The sequence below is a fragment of the Bos indicus x Bos taurus genome, chromosome 5 (assembly GCF_003369695.1).
Source record: "Bos indicus x Bos taurus breed Angus x Brahman F1 hybrid chromosome 5, Bos_hybrid_MaternalHap_v2.0, whole genome shotgun sequence".
Classification (NCBI taxonomy): Eukaryota; Metazoa; Chordata; class Mammalia; order Artiodactyla; family Bovidae; genus Bos; species Bos indicus x Bos taurus.
The window spans coordinates 41,511,928-41,529,614 of NC_040080.1; the positions used below are offsets into that span (position 1 = coordinate 41,511,928).

A 17,687-nucleotide genomic window follows, 5' to 3' on the forward strand; every position below is an offset into this window, starting at 1 on the left:
TCCCTTTGGTGGCTTCATTGGGTCATCCTGTAAACAAGTTCTTTCCATTTATTTGGGGACATAGCGCAGCAGGTCTAAAGGTTTCATGCCCAAGTACCACATACCAGTGGGGGAGGGCTTCCCCCACCCTGACTCTACTTAGAGTAATCTGAGGGAAGGGTGTTAGCTGACCAGCCACAGGCCTTGCTTGAGTCCTGTGTGGCCAGAGATGTGGAATCTCAGGTTTGTAATGAGGGGACAGAAGGAGGGTGGTGCACTACCAGAAGAAAGAATGAGAGTGTGGGAGGCAACATCAGAATGCCCACCATGCATTCTGGAGAAGTTGCCTGTTATGGGCTGAATTGTGTTTCCCAAAAGACACGCTGAAGTCCTAAACCCCAGGACCTCAGATGTGACCTTATTTGGAAATAAGGTCATTGCAGTTGTGTTACAGTTGATCTTTGAACAAAGGAGTTGGGATGGGGGTGGAGGGGTAGGGACAATGACTCAGTTGAAAATCTGCGTGTAACCTTACAGTTTGCCCCCCATATCCTTGGTTGCACATCTGTGGACTCAGTCGACTGTAGATCATGTAGTACTGTGGACCCATGCAGTGTGAACCTGTGTTGTTTAAGGTTCAGCTGTAGTTAAGATGGTGTCACACTGTGAGTCGTTACCTCATATAACTTGTGTCCTTATAAGAATTATTCTCAACATCATTAAAAAATGATGAGGGAGATTTTATTCAGGTACCATCACAGTAGGGGGTTTTTGCAAGTATGGAAGAGAGCTTGGGCTCGATTTTGAACACAACAAGGAAAAGTGGAAATTTATAGCAAGAAATCAGGGTGGGAGATGGTCAGTGGATGGAAAATTAATAAGAGGAAAAGGCAACCTCTCTTACTGGCCAGAAGAGAGATCTTTGATTAGGTTGACTCAGTAACTGTTAAGTTGGGCCATTCTATTTCTCATTGGAAATGAATAATTTGGCATTCTCTTTTATTCATTCCTGTTTTTGAGCTTTGTTAGTGAGTTAGTATCTGAGTTCTTTTAATTTGGGGCTACTGATTAAAGATTCCTAATCAGCAAAAGTGGAAGCCAAACCTCTTGGGCGTATATGGAGGGGCAATCAGAAAACCAGGTGATATCTGTCTCTGTGACATTACCTTATTCCTTTCCATTTGAATGTCTTTGTGGATAAAATGGACTCTGCTCATAACACTCTTACTGCCCATGGACCCTGCCTTTCAGTCCTAATTGAGGATTAGAACTAAATGTGGCAGTTTTTGCACTTTATCCCTAAAAGCTGCTCTGATTTCATCTCTGATTTATTTTTATCCTATAAAAAGTAAAATGCTCCCAATAGATTAACTCTACTGTAATTTGGTGGTTGCATGAAATTCCCAAGGATATTTGTCCTTGGGCATAATTTTTTATACAACTAAGTAGTTATGAGCGTCTATAAGCGGGCATGGATACTTGACTTCCAATGAGATGCTTTACAACATGATAACCTTATGCCATATGTTAGGCAAATATCTTGGCTGTAATTCATAGGCAACTGACACATTAATAGATCCTCTGCCGTTCTCATTGTGGAGACTCTGTGCTAGTGGCCTTTGTCTACTGTGAATCTGACAGAGGGGCAGGATTAGCTCACTGATGCTTGGAACACAGTTGACAAGGGATTTCATGAAAACAAAGCCAAACAAACGAGGCAGCTTCCACAGGCACCTGGCTGAATAAATTAAAGTTGATTGAATCCTCTGTTACAACGATGACAGAAAAGGAGGTAAAATATGCCTCTCTTAATGAGTTTCTTTACAATCATTAACTATTTAAGACTTGCTCTTCCAGGAAAGCAGCAACTTTGCACGACACCTTCTACTGATTCTGGGCCCCAGAGGTATTGCTCATGCTTTCAGCAAGCAGAGTCACTAGACAACATTGCTTCCAAGCCAGTGCTGGCAAGGAACCCAACAGTCTCTTCCCCTTGGCCTGCCCTGCCCTACTGAGTGGCCACAAGGGTATGGACTCAATGAGGGAGAAATTAAATATTCCAGAAGGAAAAAGACTGAATCGAAGTAACAGTCTATAAAGAACCATGAAAATAATGAAAAAATAAGTACATCTTCTACATGAAGAAGAAAAAAAAATAGAATCAAGGTTTACTAATACACTTGGCATTAATAAACATTCTGCCACTGGATTTAACATTATTTATGGATCATTCATTTGCTATGAGTTGGCATTACCAGCAAGCATGAGGTACTCAAATGCAAAAGTACAAAGGAAAAGCCATTTTCACTTTGTAAAAATGAGCGCATACAAGATTACACAAGCGCCCTGTGGAATGGTGAAAGTCTGCATAGTGTGGTTTTTAATGGAGTCACACCTGTCCAAACAGAAATCCCCATCAACCTGCTATTGTGCTTGCCTCCACTGAGAATATCCACCGACAGTGTTCTTCAAAAAGACAGCAAGGTCAGCTTCAGAAGAACTGGGTTCAAATACACTGAGATTTAAATGTTACCTGGGGCTGAAAGGAGGTTAGTTTTTGCCCATTAGTAAATTGTGGTTGGCCAGAGGGTTAGCTACTACTCTTAGTGGACTGATGTTTGATTTTTATGTGGGATTGGGGTGCCAACCCCAAATAGGAAGTGATACGATGGTTGTAGAGAATAAACAAAGCATGTGAAACAGCAAGAGAGGTGCAGAGAGGCAGCATGTGTAGTAGGAATACTCACTAAACCAGCTCCAGAAAACTGGTATTACTGCCATTTGCTAAACTATATACTTTTTCAGCAAACTACCTTCATTTTGTGAGCCTCAGTTTCCTCATGTGTAAAACTGGGGTCATTGGACTATTATCAGAATTAAATAGGATATATATATGTAAACACAAACATATGAGACACAGTTTGCACATGAAAATACAAACTTCCCAACTACCTTACTACAGGATAAGCTGCAATTGTGAAGGGGAGCAGGGTAGGGCGACCAGTGGAGCATGCAAGGAGCTTCTGAAGTGCGGCCAAAGTCAGAGACCACTGCTTTAACTGATTAATACTAGGCTTCATGTAACTATTATAATCAGTGCTAGACCTCACCCGGGGCTTTTGGCAAACTTTCTCTGTAAAGGGTCAGTTAGTAAATATTTTAAGCTTTGCGGTTCAGGGTCTGTCTCAACTACTCATCCTAGCAGAGCAGAAAAGCATCCACAGACAAATAAGAATAAGCTTGATAGTGTTCCAGTAAAAGTTTATTTTCGGACACTTAAATTTGAATTTCATGTAATTTTCACGTGTCATGAAATACTATTATCTTTCTGATTTGATTTTTTCCAACTACTTAAAACCGTGAAAACAATTCTTAGCTCATGGCTCATACAAAATACAAAACCAGGTGACAGGGCTGGATTCAGACTGTGGCTGAAGTTTGCTGACGCCCATTATGGACGCTGGATTCTTTTCTTTATATTTGTTATCTTCTTGAATTCAAATGTCAATCTGATGAGTTAATGTCAGGAAGGGAACTCATTTTATGGAAGAGAAAATTGACCTTGGGATCAGCTGGGTGACACTGGCAAGTTTCTTCACGTTTCTCGGCCTCAGCTTCCTCATCTACCTTGCAAGCTTGGTACAGAATTAAGTGAGTTCAGACACATAAAGCACATGTACCTAACACATGGTAAGTGCCTCACAAATGTTAACTGCTATTAATACTTCCTCAAGCATTAAAAAACTCTTCCACAACATGATATTTAATGACAGCATAGCTTTCCATGTAGATTTTCATGACTTACTTAACAAAGACTCTAAAGTTGAACTTTTAACTTATCCTTTATTTTCTGTCTTCAAAAGGAACTCATAATTACTTTGTGGAAAAAATTTAAAATGGAGATAAGAAAAATAAAAATTGCCCATAATGCCATTACAGAGAAATTATAACTGCTATTAAAACATGATGATGTATGTTTTTCCAGGTTTGTTTGTATTTTTAAACAAAGGTGGGGGAATTCCCTGGTGGTCCGGTGGTAAGTATGTCATGCTTTCACTCTCGAAGGCCTGGGTTCGATTTCTGATTGGGGAACTAAGATCCCACAAGCCACACAGCACACCCCAAAAAGAAAAATAAACAAATAATCAAAGTGGGGGTTACACTGGACATACTGTTTTATAACATGGGCTTTCATTTATCACGATAGTGAAGGGCTTCTTGACCTCTCAGATCCTGATTGTGAGCTCCTGGTCTCTGCTTCTATTATCCTAGACTAACACGTGGCTGCCCACTGCTCATGTCTATTCCCGTAAGGGAGACTGGGCTGACCATTTGGTCCTCTTGGTATTATAGTTTCTTACTATCAAACTATAAATTGGCAGCTGGTTTTGTACATAAGTTTCTTAGGAGTTTAGTTACTGTTAGCTCCCACTGTGAGCCCTAGCGATTACCTCCAATACAGCAAAATAGGGAGTTTGGGGATCTTCAAAGCTGAGGATCTGGGCATTATGACTTAAATAAAGTCAGGCAGTCCTGACTGCCTGAGCAGTCTGAGCAACCAGTCAAATCCTGTCAGCCTCCTTCCCTGACATCTTTATTTTGCTTTCTTTAAGTGTCTTACCAATGATTATACGTGATGACTGGTATTTATCATTTTAAATGGCAAACGACTCTAAGTTGCTGTGGTGAAGAGCAAGTTCAGACACAGTTGCTAGAGACTAGGTGAGAGTAGATGCCCCTTTGGAGTATTATTTGAAGTGCTGACTTTATACAAAAATGCCAGATTATCTCTCCCACTGTTAAAATATCTTGTTATACTTCCCCTTCCTCTTTATGGTATCAAGGAAGTAAGTATGTTGACTTTAGGACTCAAATTTTGATCTGGTTTTGATTAAACCTAGGTTTACCACCCTATGGTAACTTTTCACATTGTTGAGAAAAAGATGAACAATTACAATGAATTTTCTGTGGGTGTAGATGCTTCTACAGTCGATTTAAATATCTAAAAATCTCACCACAGTGTGTCTGACTCTTCTCATCACGCAGGCACTGGCATGCTCTAGACCTAAACTGGACTGATTTGAAAAGACTACTGACTTGTTATTTGACCCCCTGTGTATACTCTGGGCAGTGAAAAGAAAGTCGAATGCACTTAATTTTTGAAGTCAAGCTGTTTATTGATCTGGAAATTGAGTCTGTATACCTGCGGCTAATGGCTGAGTGCGTTTGTATGCTCTCAGTGACATGAGCAATTCCCTTTCACCTGTGACAGGGCCAAAGCAGAGGCACAGGGGCCTGAATACAAACACGAAAAACACCTTACCACCTGGGAGTCGGAGGCAGGTTCAGGCACATCCATTCCTTGTGCATTTGAGCAGCTGTTTCTACTGTATTGCTCAGAACAGCAGATGGGAGAGTCAGATTAGAAACCAGTAAAACAGTGGTCCCCTAACCCTTCAATCTTTTCCTACTCCACCTCCTGCCAAAAAACCAAACAAAAAACCTAAAGTGGCACTTTGTCAACTAGACATCAACAATCTTCTTTAGCCTAATTTCCAAGGAAAAATTACAAGGATGGTTAAAGTCCTTTTAAAACACACAAGAAGCAATTATTGAACACTTACTACTACAGATGCCTTGCATAGTCATATTCATGGTTTATTTCACCTAATCACAGTACCGGGGCAAACAGCTTTTTAGCTGACCTCATCCAGAGGATGAGGCCTAGCTGGCTAGTAACACAATCAGGGTCAGATATCCTAAATGACAGAATCCAGCTTTGAAAGCAGACCTACACCCTCAAACTTGTGTGCTTCCCATGACCACACTACCACATTCTAGAGCAGAACCTTTTTAGCCACAGACAGCAGCTAGCAGAAAGCCACTGCAGGAGGAAGGGCCCAGAGGAAAACTGCTGGGGGTGGGGCAGGGCAGAAGCCCATGCCATGTGCGCGTGCAGTGTTTTAGAATCTTTTCTTCTGAAATAGAGAAGTGTTCATACCCAGGCATGTCTCTCAAACATTCATTCATCCAGCTTGGGCACAATAGAGATGTCGGCTGGTTGGCAGCAGGGGTGGGGGGCGGGGCCTCAGGAGCTGCCACCTTCCTGGTACCGCAGGCATAGGGCCGGAAGTGCTGATACCTGCCCTGAGGCGGGTGCTGGGAACCAGGAACTGTATTCAGAGCTCAGGAATAGGTCTGAGATAGCGAGTGACCTGTGCCTGGAGTCACAGGAAAGTGAAAGCAGCAGGAAGCACTCTGGGCTAGTGGGGTTTTTGTTTTGTTTCGCTTTTTGCAGGGCCTCCCCACCACACCTGGCACAGTGTGACAGTTAAGTTGGCTGGAGGAACTGGGCGGCCGTCCTTCCCTACCTGCCATTCAGCTCCCCCTACTCTGATCCCTTGAAAAAGCATGGCCTGAGGCTGTGTGCGAAGGAGCAAAGAGAGACTCCATTCTCCCCCCTCCTCTTCAGGGAGGGCAGTAGGCCCACAAAGGCCTGTGGGGCCAGTGTGTACTGGCCGGGAGGTTGGGACTGCAGGCGTGGCTCTGCTGCCTGAACCTCTTCCTTGGGGCACGTGCTCTGTGTGACGCCGTGGTGTGCCAAGGTGTGGTAGGAGCAGGGTGGGCTTCAGGGTGTCTGGAAGGAAATGGACCTTCTTCCCTCCTATCCTACTTTTCCCCATAGTCGGCAGTTTGGAGGCAGAGATCAGGACAAATCCTAATTCTATTACTAACGCTAAGTTCTGATCATGACAGGTGGAAACTGGAACTCAGAAGGACCCTGAAGTTGGTGTGGAGGAAGGGCAGGGGTCCAGAGGTGGTACTGGTTATCTGTGTCTCTGTAATAAATTAACAAAAGCAGAGCTGCTTCAGGTCAGGAATCCAGGTGTGGCTGAGCCAGGTGCCCCCACGCTGAAGGCCTTTCATTTATTATCTCAGTTTCTTGGGGTCAGGAATCCAGGTGTGGCTTAGCCAGGCGCCCCCAGGCTGAAGGCCTTTCATGGCGGGGCGGGGCACTACTGCCATTGGCCAAGGCCGTCCTCTCAGCTGAAGGCTCAACTGGTGGAGAACCCAGTTCTGAGCTCACTCGCGGTTACTGACAGGAGTCAGTTCCTCACAGGTTGTTGGCGGGAGCCCTCCCCTCCGTCACAGGGCATTTCAACAGGGCAACTAGCTTCCTACAGAGCAGGTAAGGTGGGGGAGGGTGCCTGAAAGGAGCAGCCTGTCACTTTGGCCATCTTCTCTTCTCCAGAATCACATCAGGAAGTCCAGCTCACACTCAAAGGCATGAATAGCAGGAAGCCATCTCAAAGGCTCTCTGTCAGTGTCTCAGCTGGAACCTGAAGAGTGAAGAGAAATTGACTAGGTGAAGAGGAGGGGGTGGGCAGTGGCTGGTAGGGTGGGCTGCAGCTGTAACTCAGTGTGGCTGTGGGGAAAGTGCCTTCCTCGGGAGGAGAGTGTGGTAGAGACCAGCAGGGCCCAGAGGGTGTGTAACCTTTGAACCCAAATTTGTGAAGGTGAACTTTATCCTGGGAGGATGGAGAACTTAAAGCTGGAGACTAAAATTGATAACACTGTTGTGGAGAGAATGAGGCAGGCCATTGGGGAATTTTGGTCTAGGGAGTGACTGAAGGGACAAAATAGAGTCTAGAGATACGAAGGAGCTGGAATTCGTGAGGCCGAGAGACTGACTGTTGCCACCTTGTATGCAAGTTCAGCAGAGTTTCTGGTATCCCCAGGTTCCTCCTTGAATAATTTGGGAGAGCCTTTCTCTGAGATATGAAACACAGGGGACAAACATGGTGAGGAGCTCAATATTTGAAAAACAGGGAGTGTGAGGTGCTTTGCGGGACATCCGAGAGTAGGTGCTCTCTAGGCAGCTGACATGGGCATCTGGAGGGCTTCCCACAGAAAGAGTGAGAGATGCAAATTAGAGAACAGTAAGCACCCAATGGCGATCAATGATCGATCGTGGGAGTGGATAATATGCCCACCAGAGTTTCCAGGACACCTTGAGCAGCAACAGTGCTTTGAAAGACAGTACAAGAAGACAGGCCAGTGAACAACAGAAAACCCTAAATATGCTGCCAGGAAGGAAAACCAGGAGCCATAGGAACCAGAGAGAACACAGGGCAGTAAGTGTCAAGCAAGGACTGCAGAGCCTGGAGAGCTGAAGCCTGGGCCAAGTGGGGAGGGAGGTGAAAAGGAATGTTCTCCAGAAATGCAAAGTGATTTAATATTTTAGAAGTTAAAGCTGCCATTTCAAAATCCCATTTTAAAAGACAAACAAAATAGATAAACATTTAGGCATCAGTTCCCTAAAAGATCACCACAAAAGTCACAAGTGAAGTCGCTCAGTCGTGTCCGACTCTTTGCGACCCCATGGACTGTAGCCCACCAGGCTCCTCCATCCATGGAGTTTTCTAGGCAAGAGTACTGGAGTGGGTTGCCATTTCCTTCTCCAGGGGATCTTCCTGACCCAGGGATTGAACCCGGGTCTCCCGCATTGTGGGCAGATGCTTTACCGTCTGAGCCACCAGGGAATCCCAAAAGATGGCCAAGGAGGCTTAAAAACAACAAAAAAAACAGTTCCAGGGGAGGTCCCAACCCTATAAAATTAGTCTCTCAAAAAGGAGGCAGGGGCAACTGTAATTTTTTTTCTAAAAGTAGCTAAATGATTTTGAAGTGTAACAAGATTTTGAAATCACTCATTTAAACCTCTAAGAACTACTGGTTCATACTTGGCTTAAGCTCTTTCAGAAGAATTAAAGTGACAGAAAAATTCGTAGATTGCTGAACTGCAAGAAGCTGATTGTTAAATTTAAGACTTTAATAGGAAATTTAAAGCAATCAAGAAAATAAACTCCCCCACAAAGCTAATTAAAAAAAAACCCACCAACTATAAAACACATCTTGTATGTTTATTATCAAGAAAAATGGTAATGATGGCAATTAAGACTATAAATTTAGTTGAGAGTAAATGAGAGCTAGTTTAGTAAATAAAACTGCCTGTAAACATTTGTAAAATAGTTCTCCTCCTCCGTATGGTTTGTAAAAGAACCCAGTGGACCTCAGAAGAGCTGGGGCTGGTTCCTGGCTCTAGCAGGGTGGGAAGTCCTCATTGTTTCATAAACCAAGAAAAGCTCCCCAGCTCATGGTTGCCTCTTCTCTGGGAAAACCACAAGCTCCCTTCTCAGCACTCTGAGAGCAGTCTGGGCTGCATGGTTCCCTCCACTTCCTTACTGCTTTCCTTTGTCCCTGGAGATTTAACTGTGAGCCTCCAAAGTGCATTAAAAGCCCCTTCCAGGTCCTTTGGGGACCCCTGTCCTCATAAGTTCCACAACCAAAGAGCAGCCTTTCACATACAAACTCTCTAGACCCCACCTTGGGCCCCTCCAGACTGGCAGCAGGCCCCCAAGGACTTACCTCCTATCTTGTGGAAACATGTTTCACAGTTCACCAACTCACCCCTCCCCTTTCTCCAGGACTTTAACTTCAAATAGTTTTCTCACTTCTACCTTCTCTTGCTGTCCTTAAAGACAGGTATACTGGTTTTTCATTAGTTTTAAAATATTAACTCATCAGGAAATGAAAGTAGCAGAGGGAAAGGCGTTAATCACAGCTCCCCTCCCTGGCCCAGGGGGAGCCTCTCTAGGAAGGCTCAGATGTTTACATCTTCAGGTCAAATTGCTCCAAACAATGGTTGCCCTTAGGTTTCCCCTCTTGGGGCAGAAGGTGCCTAATTTCACTGGTCTCCCACCGCACACAAGGATTTCTCTGGCCTCCTTATAGTATTTCTTTAAAATTACTTAAATCTCAATCTTATTAGTCCACAAAGAAAGGCAAATAAAATACTTTTGTTTTATCAAGATGGCAGTAAATAAATAAAATGAAGCTTGTTAATACCTAGTTAGAGCCAGCGAGCTGGGAAGCTGACTAATTCTTGCACCGCTGGAGGGGTTCTGAACCTAGAGCCTTAAATGTGTGCATACCCTTCACAGTAATCCCACATCTAGGAAAATATCCTAAGGAAATAATCAAGAGATGCAGTCAAGGATTTAAGAACAAAGAATATTCAGGGCAAAGCCATAACTGAGAAAAACTGGAAAAGAAAGACGTACGTGCCTCCCAGGTGGGGCTTGGCTCCACAAACCCTCCAGCACCTCGATGGTGGATGGGGCGCGCCCAGCCACGCGGTCATTCAGGTGGCAAACGTTTACTAGGTACTCTGCATTAGGCACTTGGCTGGGTAAACAAAACAGGTTAAGTCCCCCCCGCCCCGCCCCCGCCCGAAGATACACTCAACTAAAATTCATGATCTAAAACAATTCTAAAATTGTTTACATTGTGTTTTTTGGGGGGAAGCCGATTACACACTGTATCACTCCCCCTCTTTCAACCCCTGCCATAAGCAGTTACCAAATCCGAATATTTTTTCCTTCAGTGGCTTTCCCTAACCGACCTCTTCAATTCCTTTTCAAAAGCAGATCCTAAGGCTCTGAGGTAACCTGATAACAGCGGAAAGAACACCCACATGGAAGTCTTCCGATTGGTTTCTAATTTCAGGAAGTTGCCGACTTTGGGCAAATCACGTCACCTCTGGGACTGTTTCTTTCTTTTTAACCTTTGATTTTGTATTGGGGTATAAGCTGGTTAACAGTGTTGTGATCGTTTCAGGTGAACACCAAAGGAAATCAGCCTTACATATACATGTATCCATTCTCCCCTCCGGGATTGTTTCTAATCAAAATAAAAGGCTGGCCTTCATCTTTCTCGGAGTCCAGTAATTTTTGACTCTGACAGAACCATCCGTAGATGAGGAAGTCTCAGCCCGTGGCTAAAAGGAGGGGGAGGCAGGGAACCCCTTGAGGATCTGCGCATTTCTGTCTAGGGAGTTCCCAGAACACCGACAAGGTAAGGGGCCGCCTCCCTGGAAGGGGGGCGAAAGTGTAGAAGTAGGCGGGCCTGTGGCTGGGGAAGGCCGGGAGGTGGCGCAGGCCCCGCCCAGGCCCCGCCCAGGCCAGCGCTCTGCGCGCCGCTCTCCTGCCTGAGCCGACTCCAGGCCCACAAGGTTGGTAAGCAGGCAACGTCCTTCCTTCCGGTTGTTATTTAATGTTAATAAAAAAACAGCTCATGATTATTGGGAGCTTCCAGGTGCAAGATAGTGTGTCGGTGGTTTAGTTACCTCACAACCAAAGTACGAGGTTCATTCTGCTAATTCCCATTCTTAGGGCAAAACGGAGGCTTAGGAAGTTTACAGAATTGATAGAAGTTACGCGGGTAGTCGCAGGGTCCAGGGCTCTTCACTTGCATACTGCCCAGTCTGCCTCTTTTCCCGAGAGGGCAGTAAGACAGTCTTCCGTTTTACCCCTCTTTCCTGCTTGAGAAGACTGGAACTCGGGTCATTATGTTGGTGAGAATTTGTTGACTACCAACCGGGAGACTGGGTGGCCGAAATTTAGGAAGTTTGCAGCTCATCTTGGAATCTGTTGAAGCCCCCTGCTTTCATTAAGAACCCCCTTCCTCCCGGCCCCTCGTACCCCACAGCCTTTCCCTGTCCGGTTAGGGTGAAGGGTCAGTGCTGAAAGGACAGTCAGGAAGGAATAATTCTCATCTCTTCAAAAGGAGAAAGAAATTTGCAACCCAGAGGAGCTCTGCTCTTGATGCTCAGTTTGTACTTTGACCCTTAAGATCTGCTCTGAGAAATTTCCTGTGACCTGTTAAGCTTTGTTGCTACTAAGCAGTACGGAGTTTTGACATTAAGGTCTACTTAATTCAGGAATTTAGATTCTATGAGCTCCTTGAAATTGTACTGAAAAGTAGCTTGTGCATAGGTGTATTTTTCTAGGGTGAGTGTTTATAGCGGTCCTTGGATTCTCAGAGGGGCTTACAGCTGCCCAAAGGTCAAGAACTCCAAGTGACATATTCAGTTCAGTACAGTTCAGTCGCTCAGTCATGTCCGACTCTTTGCGACTCCATGAATCACAGCACGCCAGGCCTCCCTGTCCATCACCAACTCCCGGAGTTCACTCAGACTCACGTCCATCGAGTCAATGGTGCCATCCAGCCATCTCATCCTCTGTCATCCCCTTCTCCTCCTGCCCCCAATCCCTCCCAGCATCAGAGTCTTTTCCAATGAGTCAGCTCTTCGCATGAGGTGGCCAAAGTACTGGAGTTTCAGCTTTAGCATCATTCCCTCCAAAGAAATCCCAGGGCTGATCTCCTTCAGAATGGACTGGTTGGATCTCCTTGCAGTCCAAGGGACTCTCAAGAGTCTTCTCCAACACCACAGTTCAAAAGCATCAATTCTTCGGTGCTCAGCCTTCTTCACAGTCCAACTCTCACATCCATACACGACCACAGGAAAAACCATAGCCTTGACTAGACAGACCTTTGTTGGCAAAGTAATGTCTTTGCTTTTGAATATGCTATCTAGGTTGGTCATAACTTTCCTTCCAAGGAGTAAGCGTCTTTTAATTTTGTGGCTGCAGTCACCATCTGCGGTGATTTTGGAGCCCAGAAAAATAAAGTCTGACACTGTTTCCACTGTTTCCCCATCTATTTCCCATGAAGTGATGGGACCAGATGCCATGATCTTCGTTTTCTGAATGTTGAGCTTTAAGCCAACTTTTTCACTCTCCACTTTCACTTTCATCAAGAGGCTTTTGAGTTCCTCTTCACTTTCTGCCATAAGGGTGGTGTCATCTGTACCACCCTTAAGGCAGATATAACCACCACGGGAGGTTATTGATATTTCTCCCGGCAATCTTGATTCCAGCTTGTGTTTCTTCCAGTCCAGCGTTTCTCATGATGTACTCTGCGTAGAAGTTAAATAAGCAGGGTGACAATACACAACCTTGACGTACTCCTTTTCCTATTTGGAACCAGTCTGTTGTTCCATGTCCAGTTCTAACTGTTGCTTCCTGACCTGCATACAGATTTCTCAAGAGGCAGATCAGGTGGTCTAGTATTCCCATCTCTTTCAGAATTTTCCACAGTTTATTGTGATCCACACAGTCAAAGGCTTTGGCATAGTCAATAAAGCAGAAATAGATGTTTTTCTGGAACTCTCTTGCTTTTTCCATGATCCAGCGGATGTTGGCAATTTGATCTCTGGTTCCTCTGCCTTTTCTAAAACCAGCTTGAACATCCGGAAGTTCACGGTTCACATATTGCTGAAGCCTGGCTTGGAGAATTTTGAGCATTACTTTACTAGCGTGTGAGATGAGTGCAATTGTGTGGTAGTTTGAGCATTCTTTGGCATTGCCTTTCTTTGGGATTGGAATGAAAACTGACCTTTTCCAGTGCTGTGGCCACTGCTGAGTTTTCCAAATTTGCTGGCATATTGAGTGCAGCACTTTTACAGGATCATCTTTCAGGATTTGAAATAGCTCAACTGGAATTCCATAACCTCCACTAGCTTTGTTCATAGTGATGCTTTCTAAGGCCCACTTGACTTCACATTCCAGGATGTCTGGCTCTAGGTCAGTGATCACACCATGTTGATTATCTGTGTCGTGACATGTGGGTGCTAGTAAAGAGGAACAGAGATGCACATCTGGCGGGAGTGGACAGGGGAGAAGGGAAGATGGAGGAGAGGGGTATTCAGGTAAGACTTCACAAAGAGGCGGGATTCTGGTATTGGGGGTGGGGGAGCTGACATTTCTTGCACTCTTACTGTGTGCCAGGCATTGTTCTAGACCAAAATTTACAAGGATTAGTTTGTTCTTATAACAACCTTATGAGGCAAATAAGATTATTGGTCTGGCTTTGTAGATTCATTCATTTAACAAATATTTATTGAGCGCTGTGTGTCAGGCACTGTTCCCAGAGCTACAGCAATTAACAAAACGATCAAAAATGTATCCTTTGTGGAACTTGCATTCCTGTGGGGAGACAGATGAGGAAACCAGGTTCCCAGAGACTTAAGTGATAAACAAGGGTCTTCAGCTAGTAAGCAGCAGAGATTTGCAACCAGGCAGTATGGCACCAGAAGCTGTACCGCTTCATTTATTTATTTATTTTTAAGGAATGGTTAATAATTTTAAACAATTGAAAGCTTAAATTTTCTGTGCAACAGAAAATCCCCAAACCTAAAAGGAAAGTGAGAAAATACTGACATCATATAGAGCAAAGAATAGCTCCAAAATGTTTTTAAACTATAAGTCAAAGCCGCACATTAAAAATGAATGGGAAAAGGTTACTAAAATAACTCAGAAGAGGAAATACATAATCAATAATGTTGAATACTGGCTTCCTGAATTATCATCAAAACTTTCTGTTTATTGCTTGCACAGTAAGGAAGAGCTTTACCTTGACAGAGTCTTAGTAACCTATCAGAGGGCAAAGGGTGGAGTTTGGATATTTACTGAAGTTTTGGAGATTGGTCTAAGGCAGAACTTTCCATGGGGAAGGGGGCTTGGTTAAGTTTGGGTAGGATCATGATACAATAATTTGGGATTAATGGACACAGTCCTGCAAGGGTTTTAAGGAAAGAAGATTAAAGAGTCACTACAACATGCCAGAGACATTACTTTGTCAACAAAGGCCCATCTAGTCAAGGCTATGGTTTTTCCAGTGGTCATGTATGGATGTGAGAATTGGACTGTCAAGAAAGCTGAGTGCCAAAGAATTGATGCTTTTCAGCTGTGGTGTTAGAGAAGACTTTTGGGAGTCCCTTGGACTGCAAGGAGATCCAACCAGTCCATCCTAAAGATCAGTCCTGAGTGTTCATTGGGAGGACTCATGTTGAAGGTGAAACTCCAGTACTTTGGCCACCTGATGCGAAGAGCTGACTCATTTGAAAAGACCCTGATGCTGGGAAAGATTGAGGGCAGGAGGAGAAGGGGACAACAGAGGGTGAGATGGTTGGATGGCATCACCGACTCAATGGACATGGGTTTGGGTAGACTCCGGGAGTTGGTGATGGACAGGGAAGCCTGGCATGCTGTGGTTCATGGGTTTGCAAAGAGTTAGACACGACTGAGCAACTGAACTGAACTGACAACATGCCAAGTAAAAAACCTAGAAGCAAAAATGCAGGTTGTCTTTTTTGGAAGAATGTATAACTGTGACTGCAGTTGTACGCCTCCAATTCTTTTATGCTAGTGCTTGTTGGGTCTGTTAGATTGACCTGACCTCTTCTAGCCTTTGGCATCAATGCCTTCAGTGCTTGTGGATAAACAAGTGATGAAACTAAGAAGCTAATAGAATGAGGTAGAAGGGAACGATTGATAAATCAAGTTATTGGGTTTTTCCTTTGTTTAAAATCACATTTTAATTATAATGTGTGTATTCTCAACTTTTCAGTTATATTTTTAAAAAAACCTTGAGGTGTCATTGACATTCAACAAGTTTCATATACTTAAAGTATGCAATTTTGACATGAGTATGTACTCATGAAACTTATCACTGCAGTTAAGATTATGAATATATCTGTTACCTCCAAAGTTTCCTTGGGCTTCTGTCAACCCCTCCCTCCAGGCCCCTCTCCAAGCAGCAACTGATTATCTTTTGTCACTACAGGTTATTCGCATGGCTCTTTTTTTTTAAATTGTTTGCATCTGTGTTGTTGCATGTATTAATAGTTTACTGCTTTTTATTGCTAAGTAGTATTTCATTGTATGGATATATCACAAATTATTTATCCACTCATCTGTTGATTATATGGTTGATTCCAGTTTTTGGCTATTACAGGTGAAACTGTGATTAACATTCATGTGCAAGTATTTTTGTGGACATATGATTTTATTTCCTTTCAGTAATTAATTACTTCTTAATAGAATGGCTGGATCATACTATTGGTATATGTCAAAGTTTTTAAGAAACTGTCAAACTGTTTTCCAATGTAGTTGTACTATTTTACATTGCCGTCAGCAGTGTATGAAAATTGATTATTATACATCCTTTACCATTATTTGATCTGGCCAGTCCTTTCGATTTTAGCCATCCTCAGAGGCATGCAATGGTATCTTATTTTAATTTGCATTTCTCAGATAGTTAATGATGCTGAACATCTTTTTGTGTGCTTTTTGCCATCAATATGTCAGGAGGGCTTCCTGGTGGGTCAGATGGTAAAGAATCTGTCTGCAATTCTGGAGACCCTGGTTCATTCCCTGGGTCGGGAAGATCCCCTGGAGAATGGAGTGGCAACCCTCTCCAATATTTTTGCCTGGAGAATTCTATGGACAGAGGAGCCTGGTGGGCTATAGTCCATGGGGTCGCAAAGAGTTGGACACGACTGAGCAATTAACACAAAAAATGTCTTCTTTGGTGAAGTATGCTTTCAAATCAATTGTCACTTTTTGTTGTTGGGCTCTTTATTGCATTCTGAGAGTTCTTTATGTATGTTGGATACAAGTCCTTTATTGTATATGTGATTTGCTAATGTTCTCCTAACCTGTGGCTTATTTTTGCATTCTTCTAAAAGTATCTTCCAAAAAGTGTACATTTGGGCAGGGACTACTTAGTCTGGGGCCCGGCAGATTTGTTCTCATCTCCTTTCAGATCAAATATGCTCCACTAGATCCTTGGTTAGGCCAAGAAACATACAAGGTTGGTTTCTTTCCTTGTGTTTGTTGGAGCTGGAGGTACTGTAGCAGCACTGTATGCCTTGTATCTGGCATTGTCCAATCAGTTGGAACAGAAAGAATAAGCCAGAAGAAACTGAATCCCAGTGATCAATGTGAGTTCTATTCAGTGAATGTGGATTACAGTAAGTCGAAGAAAGAAGGTCCAGACTCCTAAATGAAATGTTTGACTATAAAGCTGCTTAGAATGAAGGTCTTCCAGAAGTCATTTGTAAAATTTTCTATTTAACCAGGAAATATTTCCCCTTTAAATGCATGAAATCATGCTTGTGTATTGTGTTGAGGGTTTACACTAATTAATACATGTCTGAAACTTGAACAAAAAGCATATATACATTCTTAATTTTTGTTTAGTCAAATTTATCAGTTTTAAGGACTGTATTTATTTGTCATATCAGAAATCTTTGCCTAACCCAAGGTCATTTACTCTATATTCTATCAGTTTTTTAATTTTAAAATTTACATTTATATCTGTGATCCATTTTGAGTTGATTTAAAATATATGCTGTGAGGTGTGGATCAAACTTCATTTCTTTTGCATGTAGTTATTCAATTGTTCCAGGACCATTCACTGAAAAGACTATCCTTTTGACACTTAACAACCCTTATAACTTTGTTGAGCAATTGAGCCTATATATGTGGGTGTGTTACCAGACTTTTTATTCAGTTGACCTAGATTTGTCTAGCTTTACCTTAATTTCCCCCACACTGTATTAATCACTGTAGCTTTAAGTATAAGCACTAAAGGGGTTCCCAGGTGGTGCTATTGGTAAAGAATCCACCCGCCAATACAGGAGATGAATCCCTGGGTCTGGAAGAGCCCCTGCAGTAGGAAGTGGCACCCCACTCCAGTATTCTTGTCTGGGAAATTCCATGGGCAGAGGAGCCTGGCAGTTTACAGTCCACGGGGCTGCAAAGAGTTGGACATGACTGAGTGATTGAGCACACACACACACAAGTCCCCTACATATGAATCTTCAAGTTACAAACTTTCAAAGAAAGAATGTTCTGTCAACATTAGGCATGAGTGAAATTGCCCTTTCTCTCCTATTGCTGATGATCCTTCAGCTTTACCATCTCCCACCTTCTCTCCCTCCTACAGTCACTAACTCTTCTTGC

At 43.4% G+C, this 17,687-nt stretch overlaps 2 long non-coding RNA genes across 2 annotated transcripts in view; one reads left to right on the forward strand and one right to left on the reverse strand.

The window, feature by feature from the left end:
- Window positions 1-6,847: 6,847 nt before the first annotated feature.
- Window positions 6,848-10,004, reverse strand: LOC113892612. The gene is made up of 2 exons (XR_003511089.1): window positions 9,886-10,004; window positions 6,848-7,319 (listed from the first exon to the last, which is right to left on the reverse strand). It is a non-coding gene; the product is annotated as an uncharacterized LOC113892612 (long non-coding RNA).
- LOC113892611 overlaps window positions 7,262-17,687 on the forward strand; it is a 49,777-nt gene continuing 39,351 nt past the window's right edge. The window contains exons 1-2 of the long non-coding RNA XR_003511088.1: window positions 7,262-7,345; window positions 10,467-11,050. This is a non-coding gene — a long non-coding RNA (uncharacterized LOC113892611). The remainder of the gene's footprint in view (window positions 7,346-10,466; window positions 11,051-17,687) is intronic.